This window comes from Oryctolagus cuniculus, chromosome 14 (genome assembly GCF_964237555.1).
Source record: "Oryctolagus cuniculus chromosome 14, mOryCun1.1, whole genome shotgun sequence".
NCBI classification, from domain to species: Eukaryota; Metazoa; Chordata; class Mammalia; order Lagomorpha; family Leporidae; genus Oryctolagus; species Oryctolagus cuniculus.
In genome coordinates, this window is record NC_091445.1 from 15329928 (window position 1) to 15349082 (window position 19155).

Here is a 19155-nt window from a genome sequence, read left to right on the forward strand (position 1 = left end):
TGAAATGAAGTGAGGAACTTTGTGCCTGGTGTGGTAACCAATCAACTCTGACTTTTCCTAAAATTACTTTATTTATACAGGCTAGAGAATGCAGATTAATGAGTTCTTTTTTTCCTAGCAGCACATGAACTTGTGGATTTCGCCTTCCTTTCCAGGGGATTTCCTAGAACTGTGGTGAGTAGATATTTAAAATTCCCCTCTGGCCCCAGTACTGCTTTCCTCCAATTTTTTGATTATTTGCCTCCACAGATGTAGAGAGCAATACTTACTTTAAGAGCTTATATTTATGTAAATAAAGAATAAAGGAACAGGAGCTGGAGTAAAATACATGAACTCTGAGTTGGAGGATGGAAGCCAAACATTGAGTTCCTCAGGAGGCTCCACCTTGAGGCTGCAGCTCTGGCCCTTTAAGGCATCTTCTATGTTCTGTCCGCAGAGGTCAGAGTGTAAATGTGTGGGTGACAAAGTTGTGAGGACAGCACTGGAGCTCAGAGCACGCAGTGTGGAAGCTAAGGGAACTGCAGAGGAGAATGAGCTGGCCAAGTCAACGTGTGCTTCAGGAATAGACCCATGTATTCACTCAAGAGAAAGGTCTGGCTGATCGTTTGTGATCCCAGCATAGAAGAAAATGTTGTGCGCCAGAAAATTAATTAACTATAGTGCAGCATTTAATTCCTTGATCAAGTCAAAAACAAGAAGATAAAGAGAAATAGAACTGAGCTTGTAAGTAAATGTAATAGACTTGGAAATTATATGCAATTTGAAGCAGACTTGCCTTAACTCCTTCAAACTGTCTGGTGCTTGAAATCTTCCTGATAAAATTAATTTTCCAACATTTTCTTCATTTATATTTCAAGTAGCTTATTCTCTGAATACCTAGATGTTTCTTTAATTTTAAAAATTAAATTGGCCTGAGTTTAGGTATTTCTCTAATTAGGACGGTATGTTTAATAAGATAAGCTGATGTATTCATTTTAATTTTCACTTCCTCCAATTTATTTTAAAAATTTGACAATAATTAGAATATAAAGGGTAACATTTTAGCTATTCATATTCATTTTATAAATTTCATTTATTATATTAAATATGTCCCTCTTATGAACTTTATTATGCCAAACTGCAGAGCTGAAAATACTGTTATCAAATTATTATTGAAATATCTAGATATCATTTCAGAGACATAAATTCAGTGTGGGGGGCTGGCGCTGTGGTGCAGTGGGCTAAAGCCCCAGCCCTCAGTGGCAGCATCCCACATGGGTCCTGGTTCTAGTGCCAGCTTCTCCACTTCCTTTATTTATTTATTTATTTATTTATTTATTTATTTTTTGACAGGAGGAGTGGACAATGAGAGAGAGAGAGACAGAGAGAAAGGTCTTCCTTTTGCTGTTGGTTCACCCTCCAATGGCCGCTGCAGCCGGCGTGCTGCGGCCGGCACACTGCGCTGATCCAAAGCCAGGAGCCAGGTGCTTCTCCTGGTCTCCCATGCGGGTGCAGGGTCCAAGGACTTGGGCCATCCTCCACTGCACTCCCTGGCCACAGCAGAGAGCTGGCCTGGAAGAGGGGCAACCGGGACAGAATCCGGCGCCCTGACTGAGACTAGAACCCTGTGTGCCGGCGCCGCAAGGCGGAGAATTAGCCTAGTGAGCCACGGTGCTGGCCACATAGCTTCTCCACTTCCTATCCAGCTCTCTGATATGGCCCGGGAAAGCAGTAGAAGATGGCCCAAGTCCTTGGGCCCCTGCACCCATGTGGGAGACCCTGAAGAGACTCCTGCTCCTGGCTTTGGATTAGCTCAGCTCAGTTCTGACCATTGAGGCCATTTGGGGAGTGAACCAACATTTGGAAGACCTCTCTCTCTGGCTCTACCTCTCTCTGCAACTCTGTCTTTCAAATAAATAAAATAAATCTTTTTTTTTTTAAAATGGAGTCTGGGACCTCAAAGTATGAAAAGGAAAAGAAAATCATAACACTTGATCTGAAAAATAGCTTAACAGAAAATTAGCTGAATGAGTCCTATGTTCACTTGGCAATGGAAAAATAATAAACTTTCTTGAACTTTTAAAAAATTTATTTACAAGTAAGCAACAATGTAAATGTCAGTACTTACTACCAATACAGAATGGAAATCCTTGTCAACATTTTTTCTTCAAGGTTTCTGTGGTTATCATAACCCAGCATTTCATGGAGATAGACTGCTGTCTTTCTCTGGCCTGTTGATGATAGAGTTTCCTTTGAAATATAGGTAAGGTGAGAGAGAGAGAGAGAAAGTGTTGGGGCGGGGCAGAGAATCTAGTGATAAAGCAAAAAAAATAACAAAAAAATGATTGCTGAAGACTTGAAGTCAAATAATGAATTTGCTCTTAAGTACTTTATTTATTCAAAGCCAGTTTTCTATATAGGAAATAAGATTGACAATATGGGAAGATGTATTCTTTAATATCGAATTGTCTCAAGTATGTCAATACTTATTTGTTCTTTTATCAAATCAGTTATATGTACCAAGCACATATAGTTAAGTCTGGCTTGTTCTTGTGAACAAAGTGGGAACTATGTAACTTTATGAAGCTTGGCTATAGTAGAGGTTCAGGCAAATAAATAGCTAAGATAAAACAAGAGCAGATTACTATTGCATAGAGGAGGGACCCCTTACCAGATACTACTCACGTAGGAAGGTGTTTGGGGGAAGTGATAAAACTGGCCTGAACAGAAGACAAAGATTGGGATTGATGTAGAAGGAAGAAGAGGTTGAATAGAAAGAATGTTTAAGGAAAATGGAAGGAGAGGCTGCAATGGAACTCAGAAGCAATGGAGTGAGCCACAGATCAAGAGGGGCCATGATGTAAAGGATGTTGTTATCCATGATATGAGTTTGAATTTATCTGTGTGTAATGGAGATCTAGCAAATGATTTCAAGCAGATCAAAACAGATTTGCATTCTAGAGAACTTATTCTCACAACTACTTGGAGAATACATTGATGAGGGACAAACCTGGAGGCAAGGTGTTCATGTAGGAGAAATGGCCTAAACTAATCCAATGACAGTGATTACATAGGGAAGCAGCTTCACTGATGGCTATTTAGAAAATAGAATGGATGGAGTTCAGTCTCAGATTGGATGTAATAGGAAAGGGAAAATGCTTCCTTGGGAATATAATTGACACATTAATCAAACCAAATTATCTCAATATAACATTTAATTTTTTACCTGTGCCAACCCTCTGCTTACACAAATATAGGAAAATGGTACACACAAGGAAGGACATGGCATTAACAAAAATTTACCCATCTAATAATTTCCATAATCTTTAATACCATAATCATTCTTTTGGTACAAATTCAATTTTGCTCATTTCACTAACAGCATGCTTCTTTCTTAATCATCTTATTTTTACTGATTTTTTTCAAACTTAAGGAAAATCACAATATTTTATATAAAATTATGTAAAACAAAAATTTAAAGAAAGAAGAAAAAGTATGGTCTACTTAGTATCATAAACATTTGCCAATTGATGAATGGTAGAGAAAATACTCAATAGCTTACAATCTTTTTTGATAGTGTCAAACAAAAAAGTATGAAAATATTTAGAAACTTGTGTTGATGTAATAATTTATGTAAATATGCATAAAATCTTTTAGTTCAGTTCTATTTTTTTATGGACTCATTCAATAAACTAAAATTTTATGAGATACATACAAACATATAAATTTTGTTACATAAAATTATAAAAGTTAAGAGGATTGGACAATTTACAAGATTCTCTCATTCCAAGTTGATCGTTAGTAAACATTGTTGCAGAGAGAAAGAGACTGAGAGAGACAGAAACACACACAGAGAATTTAGTTTGCTGCAAATAGTCTACCTGAATTCTGAAAAACTAACACTTAGGGAAAGAGGTAGGAATATCCTAAAAACAGGTATGGATTTGCCTAGAACATTTGATCCTACAATTTGTAGTTCTGAAAGCAGTATATCTTTGGTTCTTTCAGAAGAAAAGCAGGCACGGGATTCTCTGAGCTAGTGATTTCTTTACTTTCATAATAAACATTCCAAGTGGTTTAGGGGGAAAGTAGAACAAAGTGAGGGGTGGAACATAGGGCAAGATGAGGAATGTGGAATTTTATGAGTTTCCTGCTCTTGATTTGGAAGTCAAGATACTTTACTCATTAAGACAATATTTTCAGGCTCCTGAAGTCAGAGCGAAATTTGTACCCTTTGAGTCAGCTGAGTTAATATACTTCTATTAAAAGACAAAAAAATATTTAGGGGAGAAATGTGCATCATGGACTTGCCAACTTATAATATTTCCTTGAGACTCAAATAGGGTTATGCTAGATAGAAATCAAGCTAAATGTTCAGCTACTAAGAAATCTATAAAACATGGTGACAAATATCTTTAGAGTGGTGGATAGAAACAAAGTTGGCCATGGAGGAGCTATTCAAAATACGTTAAGTAAAATTTGTCTCAAAGAAGAATTATCATTCTAACATAAATTAAGGCAACACCTACAAAACTTAAAAAAAGTTCTCTGTAGGTATCATATATCCAGTTATTCCCAGTATACTTCACATCATGTCTGTTTCTTAGCCTCATTAATAATGTGACTTTTCATTTTTCAACATTCTAAACTCGGGTGATAAGATACATGGTTTCCTTACTAGTAGAATTTTAGGACCGCAGATGCTTGGACAGTGTTAACATAGAAGCAAGTCGTGTTTCAGACATGTTGAGAAAGGGACATGGAGTTTGTTGTGAAACAGTGGCAAGATGCATTTCAATATTTGGCTGCTTCTAAGAAATGGTAGTAACAAACACAGGAATACTGCACACTAGAGAAAAATGAAGGCTGGCACTGTGGCACAGCAAGTTAAGCCACCACCTGGGGTGCCCAGCTCGATGAAGACCCAGATGGGGTTCTGGGCTCTTGCCTCTGGCCTGGCCCAACCCTGGCTCTTGCCATAGTTTGGGAAGTGAACCAGTGAATGGAAGATCTTTGTTTCTGGGTCTCTCAATCTCTCTTTATCTCTCTCTCTCTCTCTCTCTCTCTCTCTCTGTGTGTGTGTGTGTGTGTGTGTGTGTGTGTGTTATCCTGCCTTTCAGGCAAAATAAAATAAACTTAAAAAAGAAAAGTGATATGAAAATTGTGTAGACAGTGCTCTGAGTGGCCATGCTTTTTCTAATGATTTTCATTATTGCTTTTTTGTTTACATAAGATCCAAACGTATCACTCTGGATAGCGAGTATTGGGGATTTTTTGTAACTCTCACACAGGGTAAGAATAATGTTTGCTCATACCACACTGTCTACTGTCATTCAGCACGAAATTTTAAACTTCATAATATCACCATGCACTAGTAACCCATTGGGAGGTGCTATTTGCATTATTCTTTGCTCATCCACATAGGCTCACTTGGTTAAATGGTGAAAATTAAGAAACAAGTTTTACAAAACTAGAAAATCTTAGTTGAAATTGATAGAGAAAGGAATGAAGGTTCTCAGCGAAAGACCCTGTAAAACCAGTGGCTTGCAATGTGTTAAATGTGTTTATTTGCACTTTCAAAGTTCAGATTTCCTCATACATTTTCATACTGATGGAGATAAAATGCTAAAGTCTTAAATCCCTCTATGCCATGCTGAGTTGCTAAGGGCTGTTGAGTTTTTGTTATTTCTCCTCTCGAGTTAGCTCTGATTACGCCTGCTGAGTGAAAAATTTGTATTTGCCGACAGAAATAGGAACCACCCCACGTGTGCTTGCACTCAGCAAATGCTCCAATACATCACAAAGATTTGCTCAACCCACCTTCAGAGGCCAAATCGAGCATGTTATTTTCTGTTTAGATCTGATTCTGGAGCCTATCAGTCAGGAGTGTTTTCCAATCTCTGATTAAAGCAAGGCTTACAAAGCTGGAAGTGTTCACACACAGTCTCATTAGAGTGCTGGATAGAGTGACCCAGGCCTTCTAGCACAAAGCTCTGAGTGAACTTCAAATATGAGAGTGCATCAATCAAATCCAAGCAAGGCTTTTATGTCATTTTTCTACTTTGCCTTTAAAGTCCTATAGGAATGCCCTTTCCAGCTGTACAGCCGAAATGCATTCAATAGAAACAAAAAAGCAAAGACCCCCCCAACCCTTTGCCCCCTCCAAATGGGTATGATTTTACCTCCCCCCACCAAGCATTAGAGAGTGCTCTGTGTGTTTTAAATTATTTAGCATGTTCAACAATGCAATGGAGAATATATTCGCATCACTCAATGGCTCTGTATTAATTATTAGTGCCCATTCAAAAGGGAAACCAATAAGGTCAAAGGCAATGAGATTGCATATTGTATGTTTTAAGTAGACATTGCAGAGAGATTGGGAAAACATAAAGCAAAGCTCATGGATCTTTTTCATGCTCTGCCTCTACCCCTCACTCTCAACTTTGATTCTTGTTGTTTTGTGTTGGCTTATGCCATTAAGAAAACAAACAAACAAAAAAGCGAACGAATAAAATGATAAAAGAGCACCAAGAATTTTGGCAAGAAAGATAAGAAGGTCTAAGTCTGAGAAAGAGGAGTCAGGCATTTAGTCACTGCTTGTTCCATACGCTGCTCAGGGCACTGGAGTCATTTTCAAAAAATACATCTTTAAAAGATAAGCATAAAGCAAAACAATATAAATTTGCTCACTAATAACATTAGAGGAAATTGCATGGGTGCAGTTAGCAGTGATTATTAAATTTGGGTATTTTTATTTCGAAAATCGGGCCAAAAAGCATTATAATACCACTAACATCAGTATGAATTAAATAAAATGAGCTTCCGTATCTTGGAAAACAACATAATTTAAAAGAAGAAAATAAATCCTTACTATAGAATAGATAAAGTATCCTGAGTGCCACACTTCTTGTTAAACATGTGAATAATTCAACTATGCAAGATAACCTGTGTTGATCCGATTAGGAAAGCAATATGTGAAAAACACAGCGTACATTGCAATATTGGGTAGATATATTGTTACTTCAAGGGAATTCCTTATGTGAGTACATATGTTCCCATTTCTAGCATTTCCAGGCAAATACTAACCACATATAGCACTTCACTCACTCAAATATGTCGCAGCATGTAAATGAGTGTTTGGATTTAGAGTAATATATATTTTATTTTATATTTATATTTGCATGTGATTCTTTACAGAGTTTCGGTTGTTTGGAAGAAGTATGAGGATTTATAAACAAGTACTAAAGCATTATGTTACTTGGTAGTGCCCCACCTGGGCTTCCCCTGTAGTGTTTGATAGGGCATCTGTGGAAACTGGTTTGTTTTTTTTTTTAAAGCTAATAATTTTATTTCCTAAAACAATGTGCTACCTGATTTTAAAAAGTTTTGTTCATTTCGGCACTTCTCCCCTCTGGAGCTGGTGTTCATCTTTGGTTCAAGGCAGGCCGGACTTTTCCCTTTGTAGATTTATGAACTGAAATTATTAAATCATGCTTCACCTTTCTCAGCTTTGTGGGCATATTAGACTACACCTGTATAACAATTATTAAAAGTACAGGTAATAATTTAGGTTGATCACGCCAGCATTTTATGTATTTTAACATAGCTTCCCAAGCAAAATATCTTCAAAGATATTATAAAAACTATTTCAAAGATAGTTGTTGGTTTGTTTTTTTTTTTTTTGAAAATTCAACTTTCTAAGAACCAAACACAGAGTACAAAGTGAGCATGAACCAATCCTTTTTCTTCCGAGTATCCTTGCTTTGATTTAAGTTGCTGAAGTTATGTCAACACAGAACCAAAAATCTTATTAAAATATAAATAACAGCAAAAACAAAAAGACATTATGAAATCAGTTTGTCATTTGCCTGTATCTTATTTAGGAGAGAATAACAGAATTCTCAGTTGATAACCTACATTTTCACAATTCATCTCAATACTTGTCCTCTGAAGAAGCAAATATAAACTGAAAGAAATGGACCTCCCAAACAGTGAAGACAAAAAAAAAATCCAGCATTTTATAGGCAATATAGATCATAGTTTAAGGTGATAGCGTCTGAATCCAACATAAATGTGCTGTGTAACTTGGGACACTTTTTCTACATGTCTAATTGCCCTGTTTCCTTTATCTTCAAATGATTCCATAATGGTTTTTACCATATAGAGCTCTTAGGAAGATGAAATGAGTTTGCGTTTGTCAGTGCATAAAACAGTGCCTGGAGTGTAACAATTGTTCACAAAATGTTAGCTATTGCAATGTTAATTTCGATAACAACAGTTGTTTTGCTAGAAATATAGGTAACATTAATTAGTTCAATAAATATAAAAGAATTAATCTTTTTTGAAAAATAAAATACACTTTTTTATGTAAAATAAAAATTTCACTCAAGTAGACTTATCCTAAAGATAGTGTAAGATATATGCCCTTTAAAAATAACCAGGAGGATGGGAGACCAGGAGAAGCACCTGGCTCCTGCCATCGGATCAGCGCGGTGCGCCGGCTGCAGCGCGCCGGCCGCGGCGGCCATTGGAGGGTGAACCAACAGCAAAAGGAAGACCTTTCTCTCTGTCTCTCTCTCTCTCTCACTGTCCACTCTGCCTGTCAAAAAAAAAAAAAAAAAAAAAAAAAAAAAGAAGAAGAAGAACCAGGAGGACAATGCTTCAGGTATAAATTTCATTTTCTGAATTTTTCAAATTGAAAACTTGGGTACATTTTGTCAATTCTGAGTCTTGTAAATACCTTACAGCTATTTATTTCTTTTTCTGCCACAATGGTCATCACATAATAAGTTCATATGTTTTAAGTAGTATCTATGTAGAGATGTCTACATTTAAAAAATCATATAAATTATTCATCCATCAATGGTATTTATTTAGTGGGCACCAATATTAAAATTGATCTATAATGCAATGTACTAATACGATCCATTATATCACCTGTCAAGTATAAACTATATTTTTAAAAGAAGGATTTTAAATATAGATTTGAATTTGATCTTGAATTTACTTTACCTAAAAATTTGGAAGGGTTGTCAATGGGGTGCACTCTTGTTCATCTACAAAACACCGATGCAAATGAACCAGCTAGAAAGTAGAATTCAGAATAAAGTTCTGATATGTGAAAATCAAAATCAAAATGTCAACCACTCTGACTTGGAGCAAATTGAGTTATGAACTGACCTCTCACACTGTATAAATATTTAAGAACTCAGTAAGTTCCAAGAATGTTCTTAGACTCACACATGATATCTATTCTGTCCAATAGTATAAACTTGTAGATGATACTTCATGGAATAAAAATATTTATATGCATCTTGCCTCAAGGTTCAAAACGTAAAGAAGTCTTAACAGTTTCCTGAGACTCAAGGGGAGAAAAGGAAATTTCAATTTGACACTGGTCATAAAAACTATAGAATAAGGAATATTTTGTGATCATAGTATGGCTTTCCCATGTGGAGGATGATCATAAAACCTTAGTCAAGTAGTGATAGTGATCTTTCTCAGTGAATATATCAGATATTCCACAATGTGATTTAATTTTCATATTTTCTCTTCATAGTATGTTCACCTTCACAAAGACCAGAAAATGAAAATATACCATACACACACACACACACACTCACACTCACAACCATTCTGTAACACTAGAATATTATAAGACATTGCTCAAGTTCTAAGTCTATCTTGAAGAGATTTAGGTGATAAGAAATTTTAGGAAAATCAATTCTGTAAATGACTCTGCAGTCACTGATAATATTTAATGGCATGTGAGGTTGAGAATTATTCAGGCTTACTTGATATAATAAAAACAGTTATAAACCACATATCTAGGCTTGGAATTCCACATAGTAATATAAGAGCTAGCTGAAAATGTCTGGTTCCCATCCTTACATAAGTATAACAAACAAATGCTATTTTGGGAAACTTGGGCTAGCTTAATTTTTCTGAACTTTGTTCTATCTATTTCACAGGATGTTCAAACTTCTTGGTAAATATAGTAAATTAATATCCTCCTCCCTAGGAGCAAAAATCAGTCATAATCTCAGCTCTGATATTATTTTCATGTGTTATCAACCTAATTAACTTTCCTTTCTTTATCAAAATTGCACAAACTTTTAATGTTTAATTTTATTTACATTTTTAAAAGATGGCATACCTTTTCTAAAGTAATACTTCTTAACTTTTGTTTATCACAACACACAATTCTGTGTCAATCTCCAGTATTATCACTATGAGTTCTTTTATTCCAGAGAGAGAAGAGACTAGTTTAAAAAAAAAAAAAAAAAAAAAAAAACAAAAAAAAAAAAACAGAAACGCTTATAGAGTAATTGGAACTGGTCAAATGAGAGATCAAATACCCACACCGCTAGTAGTACTGACAAAGCAAAAAGTATCCAGTCAAACTTAAAGAATTTCCTAAATTTGCTAATCGTTATTTTTCAGACCAAGTTTCCACCCACCTACCCCCACCATTATATCAGGTTGAAGAGTCTAAAAGAAGATAGACCCAGAAGAGCACTTTAAAATGCTTTAAAAAATTTTTTTTTAATGTGATACTGTTCTTTTTAAGGGTTCTTTCATATGTGATCAGTCAGAGATACTGACTTTTGTGAGTTAACACAAAAGTGAAATAGCACTTTTAAGTGCTGTCTCTCTTTGGAGATTTAATGTGCTTTGTAATATCTCTGAGATCAGTCAGAGAGAGACGAGAAGAAAGAAATTTGATTTTGAGTCTGGACCAAAGCTTGGTGACTTGAGAGGCACCTAAACATAATGAAAAGGAAGAAGTTTCAAAGAGAAAGTTGGTAGCTATGACCAGAATCCACAGGGCCAGCAGGACTGACATCAACCAGAGGCAGATTTAGAGGGGTACCCTATGATCTCTCTTGATACCATTGACACTTCAAGACCCAGTTTCATTGGGGAGCAGTCCAGTAAAAGAACATCTCCAAAGGACTCAGCATGGTTGCAGCATTGAGAAAGACATGAAAATGCCAGCACCAAGGGCCTAACGCTGTCCTTTTCTCCTCCAAAGATCACATGCATCTGGGGAAAGCAAAAGTCAACATCTGAAACACGCTTTTTTCAAGCTTGACTTGAATGATATAAAGTTGGCCGTATAATAGCTAGATGCTTACCTTTGTGACCTAGGTTCAGTCTAATCTGAGAACAAGTTATTAGCTGATTCCTGGAAGTCTTAACTTACCTCCTAGTGAATAACTTTCTACCCTAGCTTTCTGGTTTTTTGAAAAAAATTAAATTAAAATAACCATCAGCTAAATGTGTGGCAAATATTGCAGATCAACAAAGTACATCCCCATCACTTTGTTTCCAATGAGCTATGGATTTCTTAGGGTTCTGAAGATTACAATTGATACTGACAAGGCTATACATGGAATGTACATTCTCAACTTGGTATAAACAGTATCCAAACAAAAAATAGTCACAACAATGACTACTGCATTAAAGAAATCCTACAGATATTTTAAGTTAAAATGTGTGTGTTCAACAAAAGGGGTAGGCATTTAAATCCTATAGGTAATGCCTTGGATCTCTATTTCACCTATATAGCACAAGAAACTAGAAAAGAAGAACAATTTATATTAAAAATATATGAATTTGGACATTATAGATCAAAATAGATTCATTATGATGATGTATATTCTAAAATGGCAAATTACTTCAGTAATGTGGGATAAGTCATGAGTGAAATATAGCCAAAGAAAGTTTCACAAATTTGATTACGAGTGAATTATATTAAAATGAATAAAAGAATTGAACAACTTGTCAAAATAATTGAAGTAAAAATATCATTGTTAGCCTCAATGCTCAGACAATTGAGGGAGAGAGATAATAATTATCATTTCAATTTTGCTTACATTTAACTTAGTTACAAAAACCATTGATTTAGGATACATCTTTATGACATCAAACTCTCTAATCAACGTGACATAAGAATTAGTTAAATTTAGTGAAAAAATTAATCTAAAGTCTTGCTTCATAGAACTCTAATTGAAACTTTGTTTTTTTGAAACTATGTTTGAATTTGGTGAGCAGTTTCAGAGTTCTTTAACTAAACCACAATCTTAAGAAACAAAATTTCTATATAGGAGAATCAATGCTGTGCCTTTATTAATATTTAATGTATCCATTTTATGGAACCAATTCCAGAGAAATACTTAAGGCATACCTACTTTTGAAGTAACAAAAATGTGTTTCCCTTTAATTATGAAATAAGATGAAATGAGAATATGTGTTTTTAATTTTAGCAATCAGCTGAATTCATGAGCTTTCATTCTCTATTGTGGAAGTTTAAACATGATTAAGTGATGGTGTTCTAATTACTGCCAAGAATATATTATCATGACAAAATATTTGATCATTTGTCTATTGAAAGATATTTACTAGTTCAGGTCTTCAATTCTTTATAAATAAATGTTAAATATCAATGATATTATTAGTGAACTAAAACTATGAGAGGGGCCTCTTGTGTATTACAAGGATTAAAATAGATGTAATTTTTTTATCACATCATATTTCAAACTTTCTTATCTATTTCAGCATTTCTTTTCCCCCTTCAAATCCAGCGAAACAGCTTATACTCACCTGGAATATCTAGACTAAGTGTAATCCTTGGCTATTATTTGAAAAGAGAGTTTTCTTGATGAGCTGGACAGAGCTAGGACATCTAGGGGTCACCCCTGAGAAATGGATCTACAACTTTGTACATATACTACCGTTGACCAACTGCAACTTATTAGTGTGGGCATGTTGTTTCTGGCTCACTTACTAAAGCCTTCAAATAACAGTAATAATGTTACTGTGTTCTATGAGTTTCCTATGAATAATGTCTGGCTTGTTGAAAAAAGAACTTTAAAATCATCTACATATAATACTAAGTATAAGCTCTCAGGAAGAAACATAACCCCATGGCAAATACTGGGAGTAACCCATGTCTCTTTCCTATCTTCTTATAGAGGAGTAACTATTTACATAAATATGTCCATATGAATTTTATGTCACAAATATTCATTAAGAGCCCACTGTACAGCAGGTTCTGATGATCCAGAAATGAATAATACAAATAAGTTCCTATTCTCATACAGCATAGAATCTATCTGAAGAGACAGATGATAAATATACAAAATTATTATAGTATGTTAGGTTTTGATAAATGTTATGGGTAAGATGAAGGTAGGAAAAAAAACCACCAGCAAGAGACAGGTGCAACATACTTTATTTTTATCACTGAAGCAATGTGAACAGTGCGATCTTTCTCCAGCTATGTTTCCTGTCCTGAAATAATTTTTCTTCTCCCCAGAACATAAAATGAAAGAAATAACAAGAGAAACTAGCCAGGAAAACTGGGTGATGTTCCACTAGTTTTATAAGGCCTTGGTGAACTAAATGATACAGCATTGAATTCCATTTCAATAAATACATCATGTCCAGAATTAAGGTAAGTGATTTAGTTTACCTACACATCCCCTCTTACTTAAAGTGTTCCTAGTTATTTTGGTGCCTATTATCCTATAAGTAATTGTGGTCTATACTCAATAAAAGTATGCAGACAAACAAGTTAACACTTCAGTCCTTGAGTTTCTTCTCTTGATCTATTGCTTAATACACCATTACAAGGCAATGCAATTATTAGAATGGTATTGGTCTATGTCCTTTATACTTGAGTGGTTACTACAACTATTGAAAACTTTTGGTTCCCCTAGTTTCAAAAATGCCCATTTAGGAACATATTTCTGAGTTTTATTTACTTTAAACCGTTAAATTTACCTCACATTTTGTCCTTTAAAATGCTCCATTGTGTCAAATTAAACATGATTCTCGAATAGTGTCATTTTCTTTGGTTCCCCAAAACAATGCTTTGGCTGTTACTGACTTTAACTAATATATATGTAAGAGGGATAGAACAGATTTTCTGTGAATTGAGTTATTTCAAATTGTCACCAACATCACCCACCAAAGGGGAAAGGTTTAATAAATGGAGGAACTCACTACCACCGACTATTTTCCAATCTAAGTGGTATAGTAGTCAAATCAAAAGTACAATTTTCAGCATTTTCATTAGTATTTTCAAAGCACACCAGCATATTTTTATGAGTTATGTCAGAAAGCGCCACTTCTCAAGAAGTTCTTTAAAATAACTCAACAAGGAGGGTTGGGCGTTTGGTGTAGCAGTTAAGCTGCAATTTGGGATGCTCGCATCCCTCATCTGAGAGTTTGGGATTGAGTCCTGGCTTAATTTTGATTCCAGGTTTCTACTAGTGCACACATTGGGAGGCAGCAGGAGATGGTTCAAATACAATGGTCCTTGTCACCTACATAGGAGACCTGGGCCAAGTTCAGGGCTCCTGACTTTGGCCTGGTCCAGCCCTGGCCTCTGTGGACAACTGGGATGTGATGCAACAGACAGAAGATCTCTCTGCCTCTCAGAGCTTTCAGATACATAAAAGTAAATAAATAAAATTCATAGAAAGAAAAAAAAGCTCAGTGAGAAATGTCAGAAAACAAAACAAAAATTGGAAAACAGCTGTTCTACAAATAAATGGACAGTTTTACCAGGTGAATGTTCACGTTAAAGTGGAAATAGTTTCTAGAATGTTTGTCTCCTACCTGAAACTCCACATCCTATAAATGATGATAACCGTGAAATGTTTTCAATTTTAATAATTATATTTCACAAGAATGCATTGAAAGAATTTACCACACAAATCATCTTGTTACTCTTTCCTATCACCCTTAAAGCCATTTAAATCATATTTTGAAGAGATTAATTTAGCCTTGATTTTAAGCTCATTCAGAGGATATTTGAGAAAGTATAGAAGAGGCTTTATTTCAATATGTGATTCTGCAATGTCCCTCTTGTAATATAAGGGTGTAGGAAAGAAGTAGGTGAAATTTCTCAGATGATAGTTCTAAAAATAGGTACTATTGGCCCAATTTAACTCTAACTTCAGTGGGTTTTTAAACATCGGCTTTTTTAATGAGACAATCATATCTGTGGTTATGTGTGAGTCTGTCTGTCTTTTTACCCAACCAAGAACAAAAGGTATATTCCACTACCTTACTGGAGGAGGGTAAAAGCCAAGGCTCATATACTAGAAATTAAGCAGATATTGACCAGGTTAGATGCAGAAATTTCGAAACTATTTATCTCTGTTTTCCAAAAGCATTTACAACTAATAAAATGAGTTGTAGATGGTGACAGATTCTGTGCTACCCTTTGGCGATATATGATCCACTGTTTGAGCACAAGAAATGAGTAGTTGCTATAGTTAATACGGGAAATTGAATAATCAGACTGTGGTTTATGAGGGTATTTTTCCCCCCGTAAGAAGGAAAACCATGTAATCTGGAAGTTCCGATCAAGTAGTCTTGTATGATTTATTCTTTTCAAGAACAGGATTATCTCATACTCATTTAACATAAGCTATAAAATAAATTTTGAAGCATTTTTTTTTCATTCTCTTTCACCAGAAAATTAACATAACAGTTTTTTCATTAATGTGGGGCTTTCTTTGAACAAAAATATACACTGTATTTTAACAAGTTTGAAACAACACTGAGAGCAAAATAAAAGTTCCCTCTTAATAAATGAAAGTATTTGAAAGCCAATTATGCATTATAACCTTGCAAACAGATGAAATGAATTTGATTTGTATTTGCTTCTGGGACAAAGATTTTGTTTTCAGTGAGTACTACCTAGAAAAATTGCATTTATAATATTATATGCCTCCCTATTTCATCCCACATTATGTTGTATAGTAAGATGTTTTGCCTAGGTGAAACCTTAAAGTACTTATAATTTGATCATCAACTGAGGAAGTATTTCAGTTTCTTATTTCATTCATTCATTCATTCATTCATCAACTCAGCTTGACTTTTATTAATTGAATCTATTATGCCCCAGGTGCTAGGGACATAACCAGTAAGGTGGCAAAATTCCTGTTATAAAGGGTAATTGCCATTATCTAATTTGAATCTAAAGGATTTATTTAAGCCTAAATTTTTCTTTTAAGTGATCTTGTGTTCTTTTATTATTTCAATAAATTGACATTGTTTCCTCTAGTGGGTTACCCTGAATGTCTCTGCTGCTTTTTCAACTTTCTAAACCAAGACTGGTTATGGAAAACACTAAGGAGATGAAGTCCACTTCACTAGACTTTCTACAGGTGCCTTATGAACAAAAGGTGTATGCCATCACCTTACTGGAGGAGGGTAAGAGCCAAGGCTAATGTACTGGAAATTAAGCATATATAAGATATTGTTTAATCCTTCAGTCTATTCAGGTTGAAGAAATTGGTCAAACGAATGCATGGAGTCCTCACAAAACCGGCACTAGAAAAACTCTTGATGAGGACGCCCTATAACACTACCATGGGTGGATTATCAATGGTGTTAACTGGAGAGAACCCACAGGGTTCTGAGCACCTTGAAGCACATAAAGTACATGCAGGACTTTTTACATGGGAATTATTAAATGAATCGTGCGCTCTTAGGTAAAGTCATACTTGAACCATGGAAACTTATTCTCTTGGAATCATAAATGTTGCTCCATCTTGTGTTTGAGTATGCAAATACATGTGTGTGCAAATAGAGGAGTGAATCTTTTGAGTTTTTTCTAAATGTAAACATTTTAACACTTTTGCTTTGTTCCTATAATAAAGTCCCAGTGCTTTCTGTATGTACTATTACCAGAGGTTGGCAGCAATAATATGTCTGATAATATCATAAAATCATTCCCAGAAACACCATCTCAGAGAAGCAATAGCCTTGGGCGCAATGTCTGATCATGGTAGATGACAAGGCTACAATGGTAAAAGGAGGACAAGCAAAAATTTGGTGTTAAGTATGATTCCATTTCTAGATATACCCTAGTGGCTTTATGTCACAACTATAAAAACTTCAAAATCAGATTAGTTATTTTTTCCAAAAAGTTTGATTTATAAAAGTATGTATTTTTATTTTCACTAAGAAATTTTCATATTAAGCTACCAGTATGTATTTTAGTCTAATACCATATATATAATATTATTCTCAACATATTGGGAATGCACTAATACATTGGAGAAAACATCACATAGATTTTCTTTGTATCTGTATTACTATGCAATTTTGTTTTTGAATAGAGCTTAACACTACTATGCCCAAAGAAAAGAGTACTTTTTAGCAAACTACGTTTTTCATGACTACAATAAGTGCTTTCTTAGCTTGTCTTCTGTTACTTTAGCTCATAGTATGCCAATGCATATATCCATTTTCCCACAAAAGAATAATTCAGGTATTCTTTCCAGGATGAATATTTTAAGTTTTAGCTAATTGATGGTAGTCTCTGACTAGTCTTTAAAGATGAGCAACAGTAATGTAGACCAAAATTGAGAAATAAGCAAAATTTTCCATTGATATAAATACCCTCTTCATTTATATTTTCTTATCTTTTTGGCACCACCTATATCTCCAAATGCTTAGTACCTTCATGATCTCATTACATTCTTTCTCATATCTGTTCACATAATTTTCAGAGAAACCCATTTCCAGCTGGCTACATTACCTCTCAGTCAGATATTTGCATTTTATTACATTATCATGTTTTAGGCCAATAGAGTATATTGCTGAGAATGGCAATGTCCCGAGAGCTAACCTAAAAATCCTTCAATCCTTCCAGAAGAAGTAACTTATGGGCAGTTATGTGTATAGGGAGAGACAGCTTCCACTGTGATTCAGCAAGCATTTTTGTGGCATACACTATGTGCAAGCTAATGAAAATGGCTGGATTCATGGAACATGCTCAGTCACACCCAGAAAGAGTCAACATGTTAATCTGGTAATTCTATTTATTTAAGTAAAATTGATTTTACTACACAATTTTTAATAATCTGATAATGCTACACACTGCAATTTTAATTTTCAAAAAATTGCAAATTTTCATCCCTTCAGATCCACTTACAAGGCTTATCTGATGGAGTGGAAATGTTCCATTTGAGTTTATTGTGAAGATATCTTAACCATGTTAGTAAATATTTTATGGAAAAGTAAGCTTTCCTGATACTTTTAATTATTTCTTTTTACCCTTAGCTTACTGACCTAATTTTCAGAGTGATGGTATGAAGCTGTAACCCAGAACCTAAGTCCGTTTGCCTTAGTATGTTTTATGGTGCTGAGACAGGTCACCTGAGACAGGGTCATTTATAAAGAACAGAGATTTATGACTTCTAGTTCTGCAGTCTGGGCTGTCCAAGGTTGAGGGGCCCCATTAGGTGAGGGTCTTCTTGCTACATTGCATCATCCCATGGCGGAAGGGCAAAGAGAGGCCAAAGGACTGAACTCACAGTCTCAAACCCTTCCGTCACCAGCATAAATGCATATGGGCTGAACAGAGTCCGGTCAACACCCCCATCGTTGAGATCATCCCAATACCAGAGCATTGAGGATTAAGTGTTTAACGTGTGCTTTGGGGGGATGCATTCAAACCGTAGCACTGTGTATTTTTGGTTTGGGGAGGAAAAATAATGAGAGTGAATCACCAGGACATGGGATCTTATTTACTTTCTTGCTACAGAATGGAATTGATTTCATGAAAAGAGAAATGCAAATGTTTCCAAAGAAGATATTTGGCAGCTAAATCAGAGTCTGGCTACCATCAGAAATAACCCATCTAGGAAAACTGAGGAGAATTAAGGAAAGTAGTCCCTTTGGTCTAAGGGATATCTGGTTTCTCCAAGAGCTATGGATCTATGAGTTGTTTTTTCCCCCATCTTGAAAGCTTCTCGGGCTAATCTCTACTCTTCAAAGAATGCCCAGGCAGTCCTTAGAGGGCTGTTTTTCCCTGTACTCATGACCTCTCACAGCAGAGAATATGCGCCAGACTGAAGCAATGATCCCAAGGTTGTGCGTTATCACTGGTGGGTCACAAACCATCCTAGTGGAAGCTAACTTTAACATGGAGCTAGCTGGCTCTGTAGATGTGCCCACTCTCTAATAGCCTCTGCAAAACATTTCAAAGGCATCGTGAGGCACTTCTTAAGTATCTGAAATGATTCGTTCCTGAAAGTCTGTTTCCAAATTTTCTAGTCAAATCCCAAGGTCCTGATCCTTAAGGGAGTGACCAGAGAAGAGGAAGGCAGAGGGAGAAGTGCGTTGGAATTGGTTTAGGGAAAAGCA

At 35.4% G+C, this 19155-nt stretch overlaps 1 long non-coding RNA gene across 1 annotated transcript in view; it reads left to right on the forward strand.

Moving 5' to 3' along the window:
* Positions 1-213: 213 nt before the first annotated feature.
* The window catches only part of LOC108177265 (uncharacterized), a 29530-nt gene continuing 10588 nt past the window's right edge, over positions 214-19155 (forward strand). The window contains exons 1-3 of the long non-coding RNA XR_001794081.3: positions 214-723; positions 13301-13438; positions 16064-16212. This is a non-coding gene — a long non-coding RNA (uncharacterized lncRNA). The remainder of the gene's footprint in view (positions 724-13300; positions 13439-16063; positions 16213-19155) is intronic.